Here is a 10,603-nt window from a genome sequence, read left to right as displayed (position 1 = left end):
CCAGTGTTGCTGAAAACTGGAGGAGACTTCGGAGCTATTGCTGTTTCTGCTGCTACAACTTAAGCTAGCTGCCTGCAGAACTTACCTGGACTGTGATTTAAGCTAGATGCCTGCAGAACTTACCTGGACTGTGATTTAAGCTAGCTGCCTGCAGAACTTACCTGGACTGTGATTTAAGCTAGCTGCCTGCAGAACTTACCTGGACTGTGATTTACCTGGACTGTGAGTTAATCTATTGAGACACTGGTTTACCTGGACTGAGACAACAGACTGTAATCTATAACAAATTGTAACTCGGTATCTTTGCTAATAGTGTCATTGCTGGTATAATTTTTCCAAGGGCTTCTTGCATGGAGCCATCAATTGGCTTGGTATTGTGGCATTTTGTATCCTCCCTTTCTGTTTGTAGCAGGTTATTTATGGTGTTTCTGTAAAAACCACTATGGTCATTATTTAAATTAAACAAAAGGGGGAAATGTTAGAGTCTGTAAACAAGTCAAAAATAACACCTGGCATTTTGCCAGGGGAATGTTAGAATTCGTAAACAAATCTGGATGGTGCCTGGCAAAATGCCTGAGGGAGTGGTTTGAGAAGTAACAAAAACAAGCCATTAAGTGTGGAGATTCCTTATTGGTTGACTGATGTATGGTTTATGCTAATTAGATAAGCTCTGTGGAATGTATAAATACTGCTCCTGTCCTGCAATAAACGGCTCCTACTCCTGCTGTATCAACATACACAAGTTATTCGTCACCCCCCGGTTATTTTGCTGGAGCCGGACTGCGGCAGGTGGATCTGCAAAATATGTCCAGGAAGTGTCTCCCTGACTCCCCTTTACCTGATGGCCCAATAGGGCTATTCCTGCAGCAAGCATCATCATTGGAGTTTTATTTCTCCCTGGGAGTGGAATCATCTGTGTAGCTTGTAACGTCAATTTCCTTAAGTCCCTCCAGGAGATCAGCTTCTTTATTTGATTTTTTCCTGGCCACTCTTCTCTTCCTCAGAGATTTCTTCTTTTTGAGGGAAGGCTCCTCTGGGTCAATCTTCATTCATTTGAATCTTGGTTCTAAGTCCTTCATGCCTTCATGTGCATTCAGGTATCCAAATAGGACAAAAAGCACTTTCTGGAAAAATACAAGCATGACCTCTGCCCCACATCCTCACTGGATCTGGTCCTCTCCATTGACCAGTCTTGAAGTCCTTCCACCAAACTCAGCCTCATGGGCCTGCTGCTGTGGAAGACAGATGGCACTCAGCTGTAGTATGATCTCGTGAGTCACAACTTAGAAAATTTAAAACAAACAGAGCTTGATTGAGGTTCTTTTGGGCAGTCACAGTCCTATCTATCCTTTTTAGTTTTTGTAATTGTAGCTTAATAGATAAATGAGCTCATTCTACAATGGTTTGACCTTGGGGGTTATAAGGAATACCTGTTTTATGGTGAATCTGAAACTCTTGGCAAATTTGTTGGAAAGAAGAGCTTGCCTAAGCCGGTGCATTATCAGTTTTAATCTATAAAGGGCATCCTGATACTGAAAAAGCAGCTAAACAATGAGAAATAATATGCTGAGTATTTTTTCTTTTGTATGGGCTGTAGCAACGATAAATCTAGAATAAGTATCTACAATTACATGTACATAACATTGTTTACCAAATTGAGGAATGTGAGTTGCATCCACTTGCCATAATTGATTTGGTTTTAATCCATGGGGATTTACCCCTGATGGTAAAAATGGAGTGTGTACGCATATTACACACTTGGGGAAGTGATGTACATTTGACAAACTTTTTTTTTTCACTGTACAAATGTAGTTTTATTAACTATAGGTATGTATAAAACTCGGCTATTGCATCTAAAAATGATCAACAAATTATCATAATTTCAGATTTTACATATTTTCAGTTAATGAACTATTTTTATAAAGGATAATCAGCATTTCATCTTCATTCACCAGAAGCCTTACGTAGAGCAGCATTCTTCTTATATTTTTCTGTAATCTCTCTAATATTTTCCAAGAGATCTTCAGACATGCATTCTTCATATTCTCTGTCAACTTTAGTAATCTGCTCCTCAAGATGTTTCTCCATAGACCCTACATGTGTAGCAATCATTTTTAAAAGATGCTGCAAGTTATTTCTGACTTTTCGTCTTTCTTCAGTTGTAGTCTGCACAAGTAGTTGGTACTCCCACTGAACAGCATCTAACTCATTCATAGCTTCACTGAGGCCCTCATTAACAGCACTTTCCAGCAGGTGCTTGTAGGACTCAAGCTCATTGGCACATATTCATCCTCTTCCTCAGCTTCCTTTTCTTTTTGTTGGTAAAGATCATTCAGCTTTTGAACTTCCTCTTTCAGAGTTCTCACACTTCTCTTGCTTTCTGTTATCATTGTATTCAGTTGTTCTAATGTATCCTCCAAACCCATTTTTTTAATTTAAAGCTTTATTAATTTCTTCTTCATTTTCATTCAGGAGTTCCTTGAGGGGTACATAAACTTGAGCCATGTATTTGATGAGGCAGTTGGCACCAGCTTCAGGATCAAACTTAATTTCAAAGTCATAACCTTTGGAATTCTCAGCACTTTTAGGAATAAGTTTTAATTTTCTAGCCAGTTTGTGATATTCTGCTAATTGTGTTTCAATCGCCTCTTTACCTCTGGCATACTTTAACTCTTCATTTCATAACTGCTGTTGTTCAGCTTACAGCTCCTTGGTTAATTTATTAATGGTCTGCTGCAATTCGGTTTTTTTTCATGACTTCTTCTCTCTATGTCTGCAACTGAGTAGTTCTGGTTATCAACAGTATTCAGTAGACATGCATTCTTCTGTTTTATTGTTTCACATTCTAGTTCTACTCTAGCAATTTCTTCATGGAGACCATTAGGTCCAGAATGGCTGAATGAGACTCCAAATTTCTCATGTATGCCTGATATTTCTGAACATCTGCTTGTAAGGAAGTTTTCAACTTCCTTAATGACTCTAGACAGTTCGGCTCTTTTTCTCTCTCTTGTTCCAATATTGCAATCTGTTCATTCAATGGTTTGTTTTTCGCTGCTAATGATTCCATCTTGGAAGCATCTACATTATATAAATCCTTCAGCTTTGATTGCAACTCTGCATTCATCTCTTCAAAGCTGTCAGCACCATTCATGAAACTGTCATAGCATTTTATGGTGTTGTCCAAAAATAACTTATTATGCATAATTCCATCTTCAGTTTCTTCTCCCCATGGCTGTCCATCATCAAATAAAGGTGAGCTTTCTTTCATGGAAGTATGTATCTTGATGCAGTTTATTAGCCAAACCAAGGCTGCTACAATGTGAGGCCAGGTATGAGGGGCTCCAACTGTGTACATGGAACTTTTGGATAGGGCAAAAGGATACCCAAGGTTTTTAAAGATTCTTGGAACCTCTTCTTCAAACTTTGTGTCAGGAAGTTCATATGAAGGGCACAGGAAGCCATAAAGAAAAGTGAAGATCTTCATGAAGTCTTTAATAGATGGAGCTTGTAGAGATTTCATGGATACACTATATGCATAACCATTTTCTGTAAGAAATTCACAGAGTTGTCAAACACACTGCTGAATGAATGCTTTGTCATTAAGTGGTCTTGGGTCCTTGATTTTTTCAGAACTGGAAAATATGTCAATTTGACTATTCTAGGATCCATGTCCACTAGTTCTTTTACCAAATATAGAGACTTTTCTTTCAGATGTAGGTTTATTTATACTCAACTTTCCAAAGGCTGGTTTCTCTTTTATTTGAGCAGTATGAATGCCTTGTTTATTCATGTCCTGAGATCTTGACTCTTGCATAGAGAGGTGGCCGGCACCACCAGTGGAAAATGAACTGCGCTTCATGCTTAAACTTTCTTCCAGTTTCCTGACAAGGCTCAGTGGATGAATTTCTGTAATTTGTGCAATTAATCTTTGCTACATACTAAAACAAGAGCTTCTGCCCACATAGACAAACTTGTTCTCTGGTTATATTAAATTTTTTACGTAAGCCAGAAGCATTTTGATGATATAAAGAATATAAAGCTTGGGGCTGGGGATGTGGCTCAAGTGGTAACATGCTTACCTGTCATGCGCAGGGCACTGGGTTCAATCCTCAGCACCACATAAAATAAGGATGTTGTGTCCACTTAAAACTAAAGAATAAATATTAAAAAAATTCTCTCTCTCTTTCGCTCTCACTCTCTCTTTCCTTGTGCAGAGTCATACAAAGACATTGCTGACAAAAAGCAACCAATTTATCAATCTCATCATTACCTGATGTTATAGGCCCTGGAAGATTAGTGTGGGCTCATATGTGGCCTATAAAACATGGGTGCTTTTGCATTTGCCCTTTGTAGGGTATGAAATAAATTTAATAACTCTTGTGATGACATATATCCAGTAACTGAAGTTTCAATATTTTTGGTAACTCCAATTGCATATAAGCTGTCCAAATAAATATTAGTGGGCTCATTTGTAAAATAGCTTAAAGCACAAATGAGAGCTTGTAGTTCTGCTTGTTGGGTAGAAGAGGTTCGTATAACCTCTGTATGGACATGACTATAAAAACCTGCTTTACCTGAACTTGAGCCATCAGTGAACATTTTTAGCACACCACCTATTGGTTGTGCAATGACAATCCTTGGAAAAAATAAATGGTATTATTAATGCAAATTGAATAATTTTATCAAGAGGATAATGACTTTCTATTTGACCAGAAAAAATCAGCAAAAGCTACTTGCCATGAATTAAAAGTTTGAAAGAACCAATCATTCTGTTGAGCAGAAAATATAATAATTATATATTAGATTCTGATCCAACTAGCTATAAAATTCTTGTTCTGCCTTTCATCACTAATTGAGCAACAAAATTATGAAAAGGAGTTAATAACTTTTGAGGAGAGTGGGATAGATAAATCCACTCAATAACTCCCAGTGTTTGCCAAATCACCCCTGTAGGAGTGTGAGCAGTTGGAAATATCAATAAATATGTAGGCTCTTGAGAATTAATTCTGGTAGCCTGCACATTCTTAATGGCGACTTCAACTTTCCTTAAAGCCCTTCTTGCCTCCACCATGAGCTGACAAGAAGTAGTTGGAGAAGAACCTCTCTGTAATATCTAGAATAAAGGACTCAAATCTGAAGTAGTTAGCTTTAAAGATGGCCTCAGCCAATTAATATCTCCTAATAATTTTGGAAAATTGTTAAGGATGTGCAACTCCTTGACACTTATTTGTAAGTTTTGACGATGGATTGTATGTCCTTCAATCACATGACCTAAATAAAAAGAGATATCTCTTGCACCTTTTGAGATGCAATGCACAAACCCATTGCTGGGAGGGAAGTCTCTAGTTGGGCAAAATTTTTTCAAAGTACATCTGAATTAGCATGAGCTAGAAGTATGTCATCTATAAAATGAATAATATATACATTGAGAAATTTTTTTCCTTACCGGCGTTATATCCTGGGCTACAAAATTTTGACATAAAGTTGTACTATTCCCTGAGGTAATACATTTCAGCAATATCTTTTGACTAGTTCTTTAAGATTATTGCTGGGACATTAAAGGTAAACTTTTTACAGTCATCAGGGTGCAAATGTGTAGAGAAAAAAACAATCTTTTAGATCTATTATTATCAAATTATAATTCACAGGAATAGCAGTGGGAGAAAGAAGCCCAGATTGTAGAGCCCCTTAGATTGAATTGCACAATTTATTGCTCTTAGATCTTGTAATAACGTCCAATTACCTGATTTTTTTCTTAATTACAAAAGTGGGTGTGTTCCAAGGGCTGAGTGTAGGCTCTAAATGACTAGCTTGAAGCTGTTCTTCAACATATGAGCTATTTTAAGTTTTTTTGCCTCTTTTAGAGGCCACTGAGTAACTCAAATTGACTCTTCTATGAGCCAAGTGATCTTTTCTGCTGTCTTTTGGGCCAGGGAAAAAGCCAGGGTCCCTGCCAAAAAATTTGGTTGGCTGCATTAATTAATCTCTGTTGAGAAGACTGGGTCATAAGTTGATATTCGTCCTGTAAATTTCTTTCATTATCAGTAGGAGTAAACCCTTGATGAAATTCCTCAAATGACCTGATAGCATTTGGAGTTACTAATAATAATCCAAAGCTGCTTGGGATATCTCTTCCCCAAAGATTTACCTGTAAGGTGTTTAATGCATAAGGCTTAAAAATTCCCATATTTCCATCTTGGTCCTCCCAGCGAAGATATTGGGCACTCTGGGCAGGCTGAGAAACCTGCCCTTTGGCTTCTAAGTTGGCTGGCGCTGTATGTAAAGTCCAGGTTTTGGTCCAAAATCAGCGAAAGAAAACAGATTTATCTGCCTCAGTATCTATAATTTCTTGAAATTTTTTACGATTACTTTTAAGTTCCAGTAGGGGGCGCTCCTGCTGAACTGTTTGGGCCCAGTACACTCGTTCTAGTGACTCGAAATCGAGGTGTCAATCAAACTGTCCATGGAGCCACAGGGTCACATTTTCTTTTTTCTTTTTTAGAGAGAGAGAGAGAGAGAGAGAGAGAGAATTTATGTATTTATTTGTTTTAGTTTTTTCAGCGGACACAACATCCTCAGTGGTGCTGAGGATTGATCCCGGGCTGCACACATGCCAGGAGAGCACGCTACCACTTGAGCCACATCCCCATCCCAGGGTCACATTATTAATTGGGCTCGTGTGCCTTTAGCAGCAAGCCAAATGGCATATTTTGATTTTACAGTGACTGTTAATTAGCTCACCTTGAAAATAAGAATCAATCACTCCTGGTCATTGCCCCAAAATTAAGCCTATGGTGCCTGGGGCGATGGCCCATGGATCCCAGTAGGAGCCCATTGGGGTCCCCTTTCAGATGCTGAATCCATCACCAGGGCTGGTCATAAGAGTACTGCCTGGTGGGGCCAGCCGGCAGTGATGACATCAGAGTGTGCAACACTTGTCCTCTTTCAGCGGGATTGTAGGCTGGAAGTGAAGTGAAAAATGGAGACAGGTGGACGCCCTATTGGCTTCTTTCCTCCCTCCCTTATCATGTGGCCTCTTGTCCTTTAATGCCACCAGCGTGAACTGGGAAGTTTCTGTCCTGTTGTTCTGGGACTAGCCTTCTTGCGCCATGTGGCTGTTTTTTCCCACAATTAAAAATTGCCTGTGATGGGGTTGGGATTGTGGCTCAGCGGTAGAGCACTCGCCTAGTGCCAGTGGGACCCGGGTTCAATCCTCAGCACCACATTCATCTACACCTAAAAAATAAATATTAAAAAAAATTAAAAAATGCCTGTGAGAATGGCGTCCCTGGGGTTGGGGCTGCAGTCCCAGTTTTAAAACTGTGGGGAGCGTGAAACCTCGCAGTTGGGTTGGGCCGACCTCTGCACAAAGAACAGATTCTGAGATGGTCCCCTTTTTCCTCTGAGCCCGAAGGATGTTCTGTCAGCCTTTATGTGTGTTTTCCAATGCCAGCTGCTTACCAAGAAATGCATAGGCACCTAGGTCCCCGATCAACCAGGAAGCTGCTTGGTACAGCATGCTCCAAAATTGGAGAAGGACTGTTCTGGGCCGTTTTGTCTTAGTCAAAGTAGACTGGTCTGGGAAGAAATTTGTCACCATGCCCTCTTAGCACATGAAGTTATCTGGTGATTGCAAGGAGTGGCAGAAAAAGCTCCACCAATAAAAGAAGCCAAAGAGCCCTTTACCTGTCCGAGATCTTAGAGGGACCACAGTGGCCGGTCACAGAGGAGAAGGAGGGAAGCAAGTGAGACAGATAGCACAAGCAGGGTGTTGATGTTTATGGGTTCAATGCAGGGTGAGGGGGCACAGGGGGACTGGGATGTCAGTTTTTTTAAAAATATTTATTTTTTAGTTTCAGGTGGACACAATCTATTTTATTTTTATGTGGTGCTGAGAATCGAACCCAGTGCCCCTTGCAAAGCCAGGAGAGTGGGCTACCACTTGAGCCACATCCCCAGCCCCATGGGCTGTCACTTCTTTTTGGGCCAAGAGTCCGTCTCTGGGCAGGACAGGGTATGAGTCTCCTAGGGTTGGAGGTCACACTTTGTGCCACTTCAGGGATTGGAGGTGATGGTTCACACCACTTAGGTGGTAGTTCACGCCATTCAGTGCATCATGGACCTGAACTCCTGGAAGATGAACACATTGGGTATCATTTTTACCGACATTCCTCCCTTTTTTGTTTTGATTTGGGGGCTCGTACTCGCTCTGGCTACTTCCAGCTGAGTAGGGGTGTTGTTTAGAGGGAGGGAGGTCAGTTGGTTGGAGAAGGTGGGCCAGAAGGCCGTATATCCATGTGCTAAAGGCATGGATTTCCTCCCGGGAGAAGCCCATGAATGGGCTCTAGAACCACAAATTGTTGGATATAAGGAGCCATTCATTGGGGTGGCTGTTGAGGGGGGATAAGCCAACTGTCTTCCTGAACCGTTGGATCTGTTTTGAGAGGTATGCCACTGGAGCAAAGATGGGCCATACATTTGTCCCAGCACCCCCAAGCCTTGCCCTTGGTTTTCATGGACAGAGAGAGTAAAAGGCCTATTAACATCTGGCTGGTGTAGAGCTGGTGCTTGTAAGAGGGCCTTCTGGAGGGTTGTGAAGTGTGGTGCAGCTGAAAGTAACAAGGGCTCATGCTTGTCCCCCTTTGCTAGGTCATATAGTGGTCTGGCAAGTAATGAGTAATTTGGTACCTATGCCCTCAGAAAGCCTGCCAGACCCAGGAATGAGAGAATCCCCTCTTTAGTTTTTGGTACTGGAAGGCTTTCAATAAAGGCCTTTTCTGTTGGTTGTGATAGCTTTCTTCCCTGGGGAAATGTGGAGCCCTAAGTAAAAAACCTCAGAGAGAGCTGCACCTTTTGCAGAGAACCCTATATCTTCAGTTGTTTGGGGGTTTTTAGCCCCCTGTTTCCTCCTGACTGGTGGGAGAAGTGGGAAAGCACACCCTGACCAGGACGAGCCAAGAAAGGTGAAGGTCGACTGGTGGCCCACACCCAGCCCTCCCTCGCTGGAGGACAATCAGACGCGCCAGGGAGATGAATCTTGTTTAATGAATCCTGTTTAATGAATCTTGTTTAATGAAGAAGTATACACAGCTTATATACTGCACAGGAGCCAATCAGGATAAAGGTCAGAGGGTAGATCAAGTTCAGGTGTACACCCATCCCATAGTCTGTAATGGAAGGCATGAGCTGTCAATGAGGGTGGAAGATGTACCATCTACATCCTTCCAAGTAAGCCAATCCTTGGTTTCTTCAGACCTTGTATCACCCCCACCCCCAATATCTGAGGTCAAGGAATCAGCTTCCATAGTGGGGGAACCTACTCTTTCCTTAATGCTGTCTGATTCACTCCAGTGTCAATCAAGCAGCAGAACTTTTTCTCTACTATGAAGATATCCATTGTTGGCCTAATTCATGGCATCCATGTAAACATATATAATTTTGTCCAATCACCTCCGAAGGGGTTTCAGGACTTGTGAAACATAATGGTGACAAAAGGCTGGACTGTTAGCCATGCCTTGGGGTAACACCACCCACTCAGTTAACAGAGGGAACAGAGAAGGCGAACTTCTCGCAGTCCTGGGGATCAAGGGGAATAGAAAAGAAGCAATCCTTGATGTCAATCAAAATGAGAGTCAAATCCCAAAGGATGGAGGGGATCCAGGGTAGCCCTCGCAATGGGGTACCAACTGGAATCATCTGCTCATTAACCTTTCTTAGGTCCTGTAACATTCTCCATTTCCCTGAGGCCTTTTGTATGACAAATTCAGGACTATTCCAAGGGCTCAGGGAGGGCCTAATATGCCCTGGGGTCAGTTGTTGTGATATTATCTCCTTTATCTTTTGTAGTTAATCTAGAGGGAGTGGCCCACTGTTCCACTGACACTGGAGGGCCCAGAAGCCATTGAATGGCGGGGATGGTAGGAACAGTGGCCTCTAGGATTGGGGGAGAGGCCTCACCTGCTTCTCCTCCTCCTCCTTCTCAGCCTCCTTCTCCTCCTCTTCCATCTTATCCTCCTTCTACTCCTCCCTCTCCTCCTCCTCCTCATCTCTCCTCTTCCTCCTCATTATCGTCATCTCTCCAACATGTCCTCATCCTCCTCCATCTCCTCCTCCTTCTCTTCCTCCTCCTCCATCTCCTCCTCCTTCTCTTCCTCCTCCTCCATCTCCTCCTCATCATCATCATCTCTCCTCCGCCGCCGCCATCTCCTCCTCCTCCATCTCCTCCTCATCTCTCCTCTTCCTCCTCATCCTCCTCATCTCTCCTACATCTCCTCCTTCTCCATCTCCTCCTCCTCTTCCTCCTCCTCCATCTCCTCCTCCTGCTCATCATCATCATCTCTCCTCCTCCACCATCTCCTCCTCCTCCACCATCTCCTCCTCCTCCATCTCCTCATCAATATCATCATCTCTCCTCCTCCTCTTCCTCCTCCGCCTCCTCCTTCTCCTTCTCCTCCTCCTTCTCCTTCTCCTCCTCCATCTCCTCCTCCTCCTCTTCCTCTACATCATCATCCTCCCTCCCCCTCCTACATAGTCTCTTTGCTCTGGGACCTCCGATGTGGACTCCTCTGGCTCCCTGTCTCCGTCCCTCCCCATGGCTGGCCCC

The 10,603-nt window shown here is 42.4% G+C and overlaps 1 pseudogene; it reads right to left on the bottom strand.

Moving 5' to 3' along the window:
* Positions 1 to 1,944: 1,944 nt before the first annotated feature.
* LOC124081861 (kinetochore protein NDC80 homolog) lies at positions 1,945 to 3,859 on the bottom strand (annotated as a pseudogene).
* Between the last annotated feature and the right edge of the window lie 6,744 nt (positions 3,860 to 10,603).

The sequence above is a fragment of the Marmota monax genome, unplaced genomic scaffold, assembly GCF_021218885.2.
Source record: "Marmota monax isolate L192 unplaced genomic scaffold, Marmota_monax_Labrador192_F-V1.1 WCK01_AAM20220418_F8-fsc00313, whole genome shotgun sequence".
Taxonomy (NCBI): Eukaryota; Metazoa; Chordata; class Mammalia; order Rodentia; family Sciuridae; genus Marmota; species Marmota monax.
The sequence above is the reverse complement of the archived record's forward strand: the minus strand, read 5'-3'. Positions and strand labels throughout refer to the sequence as shown.